The sequence below is a fragment of the Eleutherodactylus coqui genome, chromosome 2, assembly GCF_035609145.1.
Source record: "Eleutherodactylus coqui strain aEleCoq1 chromosome 2, aEleCoq1.hap1, whole genome shotgun sequence".
NCBI classification, from domain to species: Eukaryota; Metazoa; Chordata; class Amphibia; order Anura; family Eleutherodactylidae; genus Eleutherodactylus; species Eleutherodactylus coqui.
The window spans coordinates 307,215,843-307,225,842 of NC_089838.1; the positions used below are offsets into that span (position 1 = coordinate 307,215,843).

A 10,000-nucleotide genomic window follows, 5' to 3' on the forward strand; every position below is an offset into this window, starting at 1 on the left:
TCATAATCTGAAGGTCGTGAGTTCGATCCTCACACGGGGCATGGATCTATCCTTGTTTTTTCCCTCCGCCTTAACTGGATAGGCACTGCTCTTTGCCATTCAATACCGAAACGATACTGGATAATATGGAAAGGTAGCAAACAAGGCAGAAGGGTTTTGGCTAGGGGCTAAAAGCAACCGTGTTGAGGTCTTTGAATATGGCTGCGAGCGTAGCAAAAGTCCAAAATGGGGAGCATGATTAGTGGCAACCTCTCACACAGGGCCAGTGGCGCAATGGATAATGCGTCTGACTACGGATCAGAAGATTGTAGGTTCGACTCCTACCTGGCTCGTGAATGTCGCCGTGATCGTATAGTGGTTAGTACTCTGCGTTGTGGCCGCAGCAACCCCGGTTCGAATCCGGGTCACGGCATTCTTGATGAAAAAGCAAAGGTGCTCTTGTAGACGGCAAGCCTGAATGATACTTTTATGAACTTTTTGAGCGCTATCTTAATTCAGAGGGTCTTTCGATGTAGTTGCAAGCTTAGGAAAATGCTCATTCCCATACCGGGAGTCGAACCCGGGCCGCCTGGGTGAGAACCAGGAATCCTAACCGCTAGACCATATGGGAACCGCTGAGACCCTTTTTCAGTAATAAGTAGAAAAAAAATCAGTTTCATGATTTGAAAACTCATTTTTAAGCATGGATGGCATCAACAACCACTTGCAAGTGGCCTCGTTAGCGCAGCATTTTTGGCTGCCAAGAGCATCTGCAAACTAAGCCGCTTAATTCTGCAAGAAAGGTGCAGGCCTTTGAATGCAGGCACAAGCTTAGCAAAACACTCATTCCCATACCGGGAGTCGAACCCGGGCCGCCTGGGTGAAAACCAGGAATCCTAACCGCTAGACCATATGGGAAAAGTTGCTTTCACAGCTTGCTTTAAACTTTCCAATATATGTAGATATATACATGTACATATTAAAAAAAAAAAAAAAGAAGTTTTGTGCTTACAGAATTCCATCTTATCTCTGGACGGCAACAACCAATCACACGCAAGATGCCTCGTTAGCACAGTAGGTAGCGCGTCAGTCTCATAATCTGAAGGTCGTGAGTTCGGTCCTCACACGGGGCATGGATCTATCCTTGTTTTTTCCCTCCGCCTTAACTGGATAGGCACTGCTCTTTGCCATTCAATACCGAAACGATACTGGATAATATGGAAAGGTAGCAAACAAGGCAGAAGGGTTTTGGCTAGGGGCTAAAAGCAACCGTGTTGAGGTCTTTGAATATGGCTGCGAGCGTAGCAAAAGTCCAAAATGGGGAGCATGATTAGTGGCAACCTCTCACACAGGGCCAGTGGCGCAATGGATAACGCGTCTGACTACGGATCAGAAGATTGTAGGTTCGACTCCTACCTGGCTCGTGAATGTCGCCGTGATCGTATAGTGGTTAGTACTCTGCGTTGTGGCCGCAGCAACCCCGGTTCGAATCCGGGTCACGGCATTCTTGATGAAAAAGCAAAGGTGCTCTTGTAGACGGCAAGCCTGAATGATACTTTTATGAACTTTTTGAGCGCTATCTTAATTCAGAGGGTCTTTCGATGTAGTTGCAAGCTTAGGAAAATGCTCATTCCCATACCGGGAGTCTAACCCGGGCCGCCTGGGTGAGAACCAGGAATCCTAACCGCTAGACCATATGGGAACCGCTGAGACCCTTTTTCAGTAATAAGTAGAAAAAAAATCAGTTTCATGATTTGAAAACTCATTTTTAAGCATGGATGGCATCAACAACCACTTGCAAGTGGCCTCGTTAGCGCAGCATTTTTGGCTGCCAAGAGCATCTGCAAACTAAGCCGCTTAATTCTGCAAGAAAGGTGCAGGCCTTTGAATGCAGGCACAAGCTTAGCAAAACACTCATTCCCATACCGGGAGTCGAACCCGGGCCGCCTGGGTGAAAACCAGGAATCCTAACCGCTAGACCATATGGGAAAAGTTGCTTTCACAGCTTGCTTTAAACTTTCCAATATATGTAGATATATACATGTACATATTAAAAAAAAAAAAAAAGAAGTTTTGTGCTTACAGAATTCCATCTTATCTCTGGACGGCAACAACCAATCACACGCAAGATGCCTCGTTAGCGCAGTAGGTAGCGCGTCAGTCTCATAATCTGAAGGTCGTGAGTTCGATCCTCACACGGGGCATGGATCTATCCTTGTTTTTTCCCTCCGCCTTAACTGGATAGGCACTGCTCTTTGCCATTCAATACCGAAACGATACTGGATAATATGGAAAGGTAGCAAACAAGGCAGAAGGGTTTTGGCTAGGGGCTAAAAGCAACCGTGTTGAGGTCTTTGAATATGGCTGCGAGCGTAGCAAAAGTCCAAAATGGGGAGCATGATTAGTGGCAACCTCTCACACAGGGCCAGTGGCGCAATGGATAACGCGTCTGACTACGGATCAGAAGATTGTAGGTTCGACTCCTACCTGGCTCGTGAATGTCGCCGTGATCGTATAGTGGTTAGTACTCTGCGTTGTGGCCGCAGCAACCCCGGTTCGAATCCGGGTCACGGCATTCTTGATGAAAAAGCAAAGGTGCTCTTGTAGACGGCAAGCCTGAATGATACTTTTATGAACTTTTTGAGCGCTATCTTAATTCAGAGGGTCTTTCGATGTAGTTGCAAGCTTAGGAAAATGCTCATTCCCATACCGGGAGTCGAACCCGGGCCGCCTGGGTGAGAACCAGGAATCCTAACCGCTAGACCATATGGGAACCGCTGAGACCCTTTTTCAGTAATAAGTAGAAAAAAAATCAGTTTCATGATTTGAAAACTCATTTTTAAGCATGGATGGCATCAACAACCACTTGCAAGTGGCCTCGTTAGCGCAGCATTTTTGGCTGCCAAGAGCATCTGCAAACTAAGCCGCTTAATTCTGCAAGAAAGGTGCAGGCCTTTGAATGCAGGCACAAGCTTAGCAAAACACTCATTCCCATACCGGGAGTCGAACCCGGGCCGCCTGGGTGAAAACCAGGAATCCTAACCGCTAGACCATATGGGAAAAGTTGCTTTCACAGCTTGCTTTAAACTTTCCAATATATGTAGATATATACATGTACATATTAAAAAAAAAAAAAAAAGAAGTTTTGTGCTTACAGAATTCCATCTTATCTCTGGACGGCAACAACCAATCACATGCAAGATGCCTCGTTAGCGCAGTAGGTAGCGCGTCAGTCTCATAATCTGAAGGTCGTGAGTTCGGTCCTCACACGGGGCATGGATCTATCCTTGTTTTTTCCCTCCGCCTTAACTGGATAGGCACTGCTCTTTGCCATTCAATACCGAAACGATACTGGATAATATGGAAAGGTAGCAAACAAGGCAGAAGGGTTTTGGCTAGGGGCTAAAAGCAACCGTGTTGAGGTCTTTGAATATGGCTGCGAGCGTAGCAAAAGTCCAAAATGGGGAGCATGATTAGTGGCAACCTCTCACACAGGGCCAGTGGCGCAATGGATAACGCGTCTGACTACGGATCAGAAGATTGTAGGTTCGACTCCTACCTGGCTCGTGAATGTCGCCGTGATCGTATAGTGGTTAGTACTCTGCGTTGTGGCCGCAGCAACCCCGGTTCGAATCCGGGTCACGGCATTCTTGATGAAAAAGCAAAGGTGCTCTTGTAGACGGCAAGCCTGAATGATACTTTTATGAACTTTTTGAGCGCTATCTTAATTCAGAGGGTCTTTCGATGTAGTTGCAAGCTTAGGAAAATGCTCATTCCCATACCGGGAGTCGAACCCAGGCCGCCTGGGTGAGAACCAGGAATCCTAACCGCTAGACCATATGGGAACCGCTGAGACCCTTTTTCAGTAATAAGTAGAAAAAAAATCAGTTTCATGATTTGAAAACTCATTTTTAAGCATGGATGGCATCAACAACCACTTGCAAGTGGCCTCGTTAGCGCAGCATTTTTGGCTGCCAAGAGCATCTGCAAACTAAGCCGCTTAATTCTGCAAGAAAGGTGCAGGCCTTTGAATGCAGGCACAAGCTTAGCAAAACACTCATTCCCATACCGGGAGTCGAACCCGGGCCGCCTGGGTGAAAACCAGGAATCCTAACCGCTAGACCATATGGGAAAAGCTGCTTTCACAGCTTGCTTTAAACTTTCCAATATATGTAGATATATACATGTACATATTAAAAAAAAAAAAAAAAGAAGTTTTGTGCTTACAGAATTCCATCTTATCTCTGGACGGCAACAACCAATCACATGCAAGATGCCTCGTTAGCGCAGTAGGTAGCGCGTCAGTCTCATAATCTGAAGGTCGTGAGTTCGGTCCTCACACGGGGCATGGATCTATCCTTGTTTTTTCCCTCCGCCTTAACTGGATAGGCACTGCTCTTTGCCATTCAATACCGAAACGATACTGGATAATATGGAAAGGTAGCAAACAAGGCAGAAGGGTTTTGGCTAGGGGCTAAAAGCAACCGTGTTGAGGTCTTTGAATATGGCTGCGAGCGTAGCAAAAGTCCAAAATGGGGAGCATGATTAGTGGCAACCTCTCACACAGGGCCAGTGGCGCAATGGATAACGCGTCTGACTACGGATCAGAAGATTGTAGGTTCGACTCCTACCTGGCTCGTGAATGTCGCCGTGATCGTATAGTGGTTAGTACTCTGCGTTGTGGCCGCAGCAACCCCGGTTCGAATCCGGGTCACGGCATTCTTGATGAAAAAGCAAAGGTGCTCTTGTAGACGGCAAGCCTGAATGATACTTTTATGAACTTTTTGAGCGCTATCTTAATTCAGAGGGTCTTTCGATGTAGTTGCAAGCTTAGGAAAATGCTCATTCCCATACCGGGAGTCGAACCCAGGCCGCCTGGGTGAGAACCAGGAATCCTAACCGCTAGACCATATGGGAACCGCTGAGACCCTTTTTCAGTAATAAGTAGAAAAAAAATCAGTTTCATGATTTGAAAACTCATTTTTAAGCATGGATGGCATCAACAACCACTTGCAAGTGGCCTCGTTAGCGCAGCATTTTTGGCTGCCAAGAGCATCTGCAAACTAAGCCGCTTAATTCTGCAAGAAAGGTGCAGGCCTTTGAATGCAGGCACAAGCTTAGCAAAACACTCATTCCCATACCGGGAGTCGAACCCGGGCCGCCTGGGTGAAAACCAGGAATCCTAACCGCTAGACCATATGGGAAAAGCTGCTTTCACAGCTTGCTTTAAACTTTCCAATATATGTAGATATATACATGTACATATTAAAAAAAAAAAAAAAAAAAAAAAGAAGTTTTGGGCTTACAGAATTCCATCTTATCTCTGGACGGCAACAACCAATCACACGCAAGATGCCTCGTTAGCGCAGTAGGTAGCGCGTCAGTCTCATAATCTGAAGGTCGTGAGTTCGATCCTCACACGGGGCATGGATCTATCCTTGTTTTTTCCCTCCGCCTTAACTGGATAGGCACTGCTCTTTGCCATTCAATACCGAAACGATACTGGATAATATGGAAAGGTAGCAAACAAGGCAGAAGGGTTTTGGCTAGGGGCTAAAAGCAACCATGTTGAGGTCTTTGAATATGGCTGCGAGCGTAGCAAAAGTCCAAAATGGGGAGCATGATTAGTGGCAACCTCTCACACAGGGCCAGTGGCGCAATGGATAACGCGTCTGACTACGGATCAGAAGATTGTAGGTTCGACTCCTACCTGGCTCGTGAATGTCGCCGTGATCGTATAGTGGTTAGTACTCTGCGTTGTGGCCGCAGCAACCCCGGTTCGAATCCGGGTCACGGCATTCTTGATGAAAAAGCAAAGGTGCTCTTGTAGACGGCAAGCCTGAATGATACTTTTATGAACTTTTTGAGCGCTATCTTAATTCAGAGGGTCTTTCGATGTAGTTGCAAGCTTAGGAAAATGCTCATTCCCATACCGGGAGTCGAACCCGGGCCGCCTGGGTGAGAACCAGGAATCCTAACCGCTAGACCATATGGGAACCGCTGAGACCCTTTTTCAGTAATAAGTAGAAAAAAAATCAGTTTCATGATTTGAAAACTCATTTTTAAGCATGGATGGCATCAACAACCACTTGCAAGTGGCCTCGTTAGCGCAGCATTTTTGGCTGCCAAGAGCATCTGCAAACTAAGCCGCTTAATTCTGCAAGAAAGGTGCAGGCCTTTGAATGCAGGCACAAGCTTAGCAAAACACTCATTCCCATACCGGGAGTCGAACCCGGGCCGCCTGGGTGAAAACCAGGAATCCTAACCGCTAGACCATATGGGAAAAGTTGCTTTCACAGCTTGCTTTAAACTTTCCAATATATGTAGATATATACATGTACATATTAAAAAAAAAAAAAAAAAAAAAAAAAAAGAAGTTTTGTGCTTACAGAATTCCATCTTATCTCTGGACGGCAACAACCAATCACACGCAAGATGCCTCGTTAGCGCAGTAGGTAGCGCGTCAGTCTCATAATCTGAAGGTCGTGAGTTCGATCCTCACACGGGGCATGGATCTATCCTTGTTTTTTCCCTCCGCCTTAACTGGATAGGCACTGCTCTTTGCCATTCAATACCGAAACGATACTGGATAATATGGAAAGGTAGCAAACAAGGCAGAAGGGTTTTGGCTAGGGGCTAAAAGCAACCGTGTTGAGCTCTTTGAATATGGCTGCGAGCGTAGCAAAAGTCCAAAATGGGGAGCATGATTAGTGGCAACCTCTCACACAGGGCCAGTGGCGCAATGGATAACGCGTCTGACTACGGATCAGAAGATTGTAGGTTCGACTCCTACCTGGCTCGTGAATGTCGCCGTGATCGTATAGTGGTTAGTACTCTGCGTTGTGGCCGCAGCAACCCCGGTTCGAATCCGGGTCACGGCATTCTTGATGAAAAAGCAAAGGTGCTCTTGTAGACGGTAAGCCTGAATGATACTTTTATGAACTTTTTGAGCGCTATCTTAATTCAGAGGGTCTTTCGATGTAGTTGCAAGCTTAGGAAAATGCTCATTCCCATACCGGGAGTCGAACACGGGCCGCCTGGGTGAGAACCAGGAATCCTAACCGCTAGACCATATGGGAACCGCTGAGACCCTTTTTCAGTAATAAGTAGAAAAAAAATCAGTTTCATGATTTGAAAACTCATTTTTAAGCATGGATGGCATCAACAACCACTTGCAAGTGGCCTCGTTAGCGCAGCATTTTTGGCTGCCAAGAGCATCTGCAAACTAAGCCGCTTAATTCTGCAAGAAAGGTGCAGGCCTTTGAATGCAGGCACAAGCTTAGCAAAACACTCATTCCCATACCGGGAGTCGAACCCAGGCCGCCTGGGTGAAAACCAGGAATCCTAACCGCTAGACCATATGGGAAAAGTTGCTTTCACAGCTTGCTTTAAACTTTCCAATATATGTAGATATATACATGTACATATTAAAAAAAAAAAAAAAAAAAAAAAAAAAAGAAGTTTTGTGCTTACAGAATTCCATCTTATCTCTGGACGGCAACAACCAATCACACGCAAGATGCCTCGTTAGCGCAGTAGGTAGCGCGTCAGTCTCATAATCTGAAGGTCGTGAGTTCGATCCTCACACGGGGCATGGATCTATCCTTGTTTTTTCCCTCCGCCTTAACTGGATAGGCACTGCTCTTTGCCATTCAATACCGAAACGATACTGGATAATATGGAAAGGTAGCAAACAAGGCAGAAGGGTTTTGGCTAGGGGCTAAAAGCAACCGTGTTGAGGTCTTTGAATATGGCTGCGAGCGTAGCAAAAGTCCAAAATGGGGAGCATGATTAGTGGCAACCTCTCACACAGGGCCAGTGGCGCAATGGATAACGCGTCTGACTACGGATCAGAAGATTGTAGGTTCGACTCCTACCTGGCTCGTGAATGTCGCCGTGATCGTATAGTGGTTAGTACTCTGCGTTGTGGCCGCAGCAACCCCGGTTCGAATCCGGGTCACGGCATTCTTGATGAAAAAGCAAAGGTGCTCTTGTAGACGGCAAGCCTGAATGATACTTTTATGAACTTTTTGAGCGCTATCTTAATTCAGAGGGTCTTTCGATGTAGTTGCAAGCTTAGGAAAATGCTCATTCCCATACCGGGAGTCGAACCCGGGCCGCCTGGGTGAGAACCAGGAATCCTAACCGCTAGACCATATGGGAACCGCTGAGACCCTTTTTCAGTAATAAGTAGAAAAAAAATCAGTTTCATGATTTGAAAACTCATTTTTAAGCATGGATGGCATCAACAACCACTTGCAAGTGGCCTCGTTAGCGCAGCATTTTTGGCTGCCAAGAGCATCTGCAAACTAAGCCGCTTAATTCTGCAAGAAAGGTGCAGGCCTTTGAATGCAGGCACAAGCTTAGCAAAACACTCATTCCCATACCGGGAGTCGAACCCGGGCCGCCTGGGTGAAAACCAGGAATCCTAACCGCTAGACCATATGGGAAAAGTTGCTTTCACAGCTTGCTTTAAACTTTCCAGTATATGTAGATATATACATGTACATATTAAAAAAAAAAAAAAAGAAGTTTTGTGCTTACAGAATTCCATCTTATCTCTGGACGGCAACAACCAATCACACGCAAGATGCCTCGTTAGCGCAGTAGGTAGCGCGTCAGTCTCATAATCTGAAGGTCGTGAGTTCGATCCTCACACGGGGCATGGATCTATCCTTGTTTTTTCCCTCCGCCTTAACTGGATAGGCACTGCTCTTTGCCATTCAATACCGAAACGATACTGGATAATATGGAAAGGTAGCAAACAAGGCAGAAGGGTTTTGGCTAGGGGCTAAAAGCAACCGTGTTGAGGTCTTTGAATATGGCTGCGAGCGTAGCAAAAGTCCAAAATGGGGAGCATGATTAGTGGCAACCTCTCACACAGGGCCAGTGGCGCAATGGATAACGCGTCTGACTACGGATCAGAAGATTGTAGGTTCGACTCCTACCTGGCTCGTGAATGTCGCCGTGATCGTATAGTGGTTAGTACTCTGCGTTGTGGCCGCAGCAACCCCGGTTCGAATCCGGGTCACGGCATTCTTGATGAAAAAGCAAAGGTGCTCTTGTAGACGGCAAGCCTGAATGATACTTTTATGAACTTTTTGAGCGCTATCTTAATTCAGAGGGTCTTTCGATGTAGTTGCAAGCTTAGGAAAATGCTCATTCCCATACCGGGAGTCGAACCCGGGCCGCCTGGGTGAGAACCAGGAATCCTATCCGCTAGACCATATGGGAACCGCTGAGACCCTTTTTCAGTAATAAGTAGAAAAAAAATCAGTTTCATGATTTGAAAACTCATTTTTAAGCATGGATGGCATCAACAACCACTTGCAAGTGGCCTCGTTAGCGCAGCATTTTTGGCTGCCAAGAGCATCTGCAAACTAAGCCGCTTAATTCTGCAAGAAAGGTGCAGGCCTTTGAATGCAGGCACAAGCTTAGCAAAACACTCATTCCCATACCGGGAGTCGAACCCGGGCCGCCTGGGTGAAAACCAGGAATCCTAACCGCTAGACCATATGGGAAAAGTTGTTTTCACAGCTTGCTTTAAACTTTCCAATATATGTAGATATATACATGTACATATTAAAAAAAAAAAAAAAAAGAAGTTTTGTGCTTACAGAATTCCATCTTATCTCTGGACGGCAACAACCAATCACACGCAAGATGCCTCGTTAGCGCAGTAGGTAGCGCGTCAGTCTCATAATCTGAAGGTCGTGAGTTCGATCCTCACACGGGGCATGGATCTATCCTTGTTTTTTCCCTCCGCCTTAACTGGATAGGCACTGCTCTTTGCCATTCAATACCGAAACGATACTGGATAATATGGAAAGGTAGCAAACAAGGCAGAAGGGTTTTGGCTAGGGGCTAAAAGCAACCGTGTTGAGGTCTTTGAATATGGCTGCGAGCGTAGCAAAAGTCCAAAATGGGGAGCATGATTAGTGGCAACCTCTCACACAGGGCCAGTGGCGCAATGGATAACGCGTCTGACTACGGATCAGAAGATTATAGGTTCGACTCCTAC

General features: G+C 46.2%; 34 non-coding genes across 34 annotated transcripts in view; 22 read left to right on the plus strand and 12 right to left on the minus strand.

The window, feature by feature from the left end:
• The window catches only part of TRNAM-CAU (transfer RNA methionine (anticodon CAU)), a 73-nt gene extending 32 nt beyond the window's left edge, over positions 1-41 (plus strand). Inside the window, exon 1 of the tRNA in view lies at positions 1-41. This exon is cut by the window's left edge and continues 32 nt beyond it. This is a non-coding gene — a tRNA (tRNA-Met).
• Positions 42-340: 299 nt separating this feature from the next.
• TRNAH-GUG (transfer RNA histidin (anticodon GUG)) lies at positions 341-412 on the plus strand. The gene has a single exon. It is a non-coding gene; the product is annotated as a tRNA-His (tRNA).
• Positions 413-538: 126 nt separating this feature from the next.
• TRNAE-CUC (transfer RNA glutamic acid (anticodon CUC)) lies at positions 539-610 on the minus strand. Its single transcript has one exon. It is a non-coding gene; the product is annotated as a tRNA-Glu (tRNA).
• A 215-nt stretch (positions 611-825) lies between these two features.
• On the minus strand, positions 826-897 carry TRNAE-UUC (transfer RNA glutamic acid (anticodon UUC)). The gene has a single exon. It is a non-coding gene; the product is annotated as a tRNA-Glu (tRNA).
• A 514-nt stretch (positions 898-1,411) lies between these two features.
• TRNAH-GUG (transfer RNA histidin (anticodon GUG)) lies at positions 1,412-1,483 on the plus strand. The gene has a single exon. It is a non-coding gene; the product is annotated as a tRNA-His (tRNA).
• A 413-nt stretch (positions 1,484-1,896) lies between these two features.
• TRNAE-UUC (transfer RNA glutamic acid (anticodon UUC)) lies at positions 1,897-1,968 on the minus strand. Its single transcript has one exon. It is a non-coding gene; the product is annotated as a tRNA-Glu (tRNA).
• A 142-nt stretch (positions 1,969-2,110) lies between these two features.
• Positions 2,111-2,183, plus strand: TRNAM-CAU (transfer RNA methionine (anticodon CAU)). Its single transcript has one exon. It is a non-coding gene; the product is annotated as a tRNA-Met (tRNA).
• A 299-nt stretch (positions 2,184-2,482) lies between these two features.
• Positions 2,483-2,554, plus strand: TRNAH-GUG (transfer RNA histidin (anticodon GUG)). The gene has a single exon. It is a non-coding gene; the product is annotated as a tRNA-His (tRNA).
• Positions 2,555-2,680: 126 nt separating this feature from the next.
• TRNAE-CUC (transfer RNA glutamic acid (anticodon CUC)) lies at positions 2,681-2,752 on the minus strand. Its single transcript has one exon. It is a non-coding gene; the product is annotated as a tRNA-Glu (tRNA).
• A 215-nt stretch (positions 2,753-2,967) lies between these two features.
• Positions 2,968-3,039, minus strand: TRNAE-UUC (transfer RNA glutamic acid (anticodon UUC)). Its single transcript has one exon. It is a non-coding gene; the product is annotated as a tRNA-Glu (tRNA).
• A 434-nt stretch (positions 3,040-3,473) lies between these two features.
• TRNAR-ACG (transfer RNA arginine (anticodon ACG)) lies at positions 3,474-3,546 on the plus strand. The gene has a single exon. It is a non-coding gene; the product is annotated as a tRNA-Arg (tRNA).
• An 8-nt stretch (positions 3,547-3,554) lies between these two features.
• On the plus strand, positions 3,555-3,626 carry TRNAH-GUG (transfer RNA histidin (anticodon GUG)). Its single transcript has one exon. It is a non-coding gene; the product is annotated as a tRNA-His (tRNA).
• A 413-nt stretch (positions 3,627-4,039) lies between these two features.
• Positions 4,040-4,111, minus strand: TRNAE-UUC (transfer RNA glutamic acid (anticodon UUC)). The gene has a single exon. It is a non-coding gene; the product is annotated as a tRNA-Glu (tRNA).
• Positions 4,112-4,545: 434 nt separating this feature from the next.
• TRNAR-ACG (transfer RNA arginine (anticodon ACG)) lies at positions 4,546-4,618 on the plus strand. Its single transcript has one exon. It is a non-coding gene; the product is annotated as a tRNA-Arg (tRNA).
• Positions 4,619-4,626: 8 nt separating this feature from the next.
• Positions 4,627-4,698, plus strand: TRNAH-GUG (transfer RNA histidin (anticodon GUG)). The gene has a single exon. It is a non-coding gene; the product is annotated as a tRNA-His (tRNA).
• A 413-nt stretch (positions 4,699-5,111) lies between these two features.
• On the minus strand, positions 5,112-5,183 carry TRNAE-UUC (transfer RNA glutamic acid (anticodon UUC)). The gene has a single exon. It is a non-coding gene; the product is annotated as a tRNA-Glu (tRNA).
• A 150-nt stretch (positions 5,184-5,333) lies between these two features.
• TRNAM-CAU (transfer RNA methionine (anticodon CAU)) lies at positions 5,334-5,406 on the plus strand. Its single transcript has one exon. It is a non-coding gene; the product is annotated as a tRNA-Met (tRNA).
• Positions 5,407-5,624: 218 nt separating this feature from the next.
• TRNAR-ACG (transfer RNA arginine (anticodon ACG)) lies at positions 5,625-5,697 on the plus strand. Its single transcript has one exon. It is a non-coding gene; the product is annotated as a tRNA-Arg (tRNA).
• Positions 5,698-5,705: 8 nt separating this feature from the next.
• On the plus strand, positions 5,706-5,777 carry TRNAH-GUG (transfer RNA histidin (anticodon GUG)). Its single transcript has one exon. It is a non-coding gene; the product is annotated as a tRNA-His (tRNA).
• A 126-nt stretch (positions 5,778-5,903) lies between these two features.
• On the minus strand, positions 5,904-5,975 carry TRNAE-CUC (transfer RNA glutamic acid (anticodon CUC)). Its single transcript has one exon. It is a non-coding gene; the product is annotated as a tRNA-Glu (tRNA).
• Positions 5,976-6,190: 215 nt separating this feature from the next.
• TRNAE-UUC (transfer RNA glutamic acid (anticodon UUC)) lies at positions 6,191-6,262 on the minus strand. The gene has a single exon. It is a non-coding gene; the product is annotated as a tRNA-Glu (tRNA).
• A 154-nt stretch (positions 6,263-6,416) lies between these two features.
• Positions 6,417-6,489, plus strand: TRNAM-CAU (transfer RNA methionine (anticodon CAU)). The gene has a single exon. It is a non-coding gene; the product is annotated as a tRNA-Met (tRNA).
• Positions 6,490-6,707: 218 nt separating this feature from the next.
• TRNAR-ACG (transfer RNA arginine (anticodon ACG)) lies at positions 6,708-6,780 on the plus strand. Its single transcript has one exon. It is a non-coding gene; the product is annotated as a tRNA-Arg (tRNA).
• Positions 6,781-6,788: 8 nt separating this feature from the next.
• On the plus strand, positions 6,789-6,860 carry TRNAH-GUG (transfer RNA histidin (anticodon GUG)). The gene has a single exon. It is a non-coding gene; the product is annotated as a tRNA-His (tRNA).
• A 640-nt stretch (positions 6,861-7,500) lies between these two features.
• Positions 7,501-7,573, plus strand: TRNAM-CAU (transfer RNA methionine (anticodon CAU)). The gene has a single exon. It is a non-coding gene; the product is annotated as a tRNA-Met (tRNA).
• A 218-nt stretch (positions 7,574-7,791) lies between these two features.
• On the plus strand, positions 7,792-7,864 carry TRNAR-ACG (transfer RNA arginine (anticodon ACG)). Its single transcript has one exon. It is a non-coding gene; the product is annotated as a tRNA-Arg (tRNA).
• An 8-nt stretch (positions 7,865-7,872) lies between these two features.
• On the plus strand, positions 7,873-7,944 carry TRNAH-GUG (transfer RNA histidin (anticodon GUG)). The gene has a single exon. It is a non-coding gene; the product is annotated as a tRNA-His (tRNA).
• Positions 7,945-8,070: 126 nt separating this feature from the next.
• TRNAE-CUC (transfer RNA glutamic acid (anticodon CUC)) lies at positions 8,071-8,142 on the minus strand. The gene has a single exon. It is a non-coding gene; the product is annotated as a tRNA-Glu (tRNA).
• A 215-nt stretch (positions 8,143-8,357) lies between these two features.
• On the minus strand, positions 8,358-8,429 carry TRNAE-UUC (transfer RNA glutamic acid (anticodon UUC)). Its single transcript has one exon. It is a non-coding gene; the product is annotated as a tRNA-Glu (tRNA).
• Positions 8,430-8,571: 142 nt separating this feature from the next.
• On the plus strand, positions 8,572-8,644 carry TRNAM-CAU (transfer RNA methionine (anticodon CAU)). The gene has a single exon. It is a non-coding gene; the product is annotated as a tRNA-Met (tRNA).
• A 218-nt stretch (positions 8,645-8,862) lies between these two features.
• TRNAR-ACG (transfer RNA arginine (anticodon ACG)) lies at positions 8,863-8,935 on the plus strand. The gene has a single exon. It is a non-coding gene; the product is annotated as a tRNA-Arg (tRNA).
• An 8-nt stretch (positions 8,936-8,943) lies between these two features.
• On the plus strand, positions 8,944-9,015 carry TRNAH-GUG (transfer RNA histidin (anticodon GUG)). Its single transcript has one exon. It is a non-coding gene; the product is annotated as a tRNA-His (tRNA).
• A 413-nt stretch (positions 9,016-9,428) lies between these two features.
• Positions 9,429-9,500, minus strand: TRNAE-UUC (transfer RNA glutamic acid (anticodon UUC)). Its single transcript has one exon. It is a non-coding gene; the product is annotated as a tRNA-Glu (tRNA).
• Positions 9,501-9,644: 144 nt separating this feature from the next.
• On the plus strand, positions 9,645-9,717 carry TRNAM-CAU (transfer RNA methionine (anticodon CAU)). Its single transcript has one exon. It is a non-coding gene; the product is annotated as a tRNA-Met (tRNA).
• Positions 9,718-10,000: the final 283 nt, after the last annotated feature.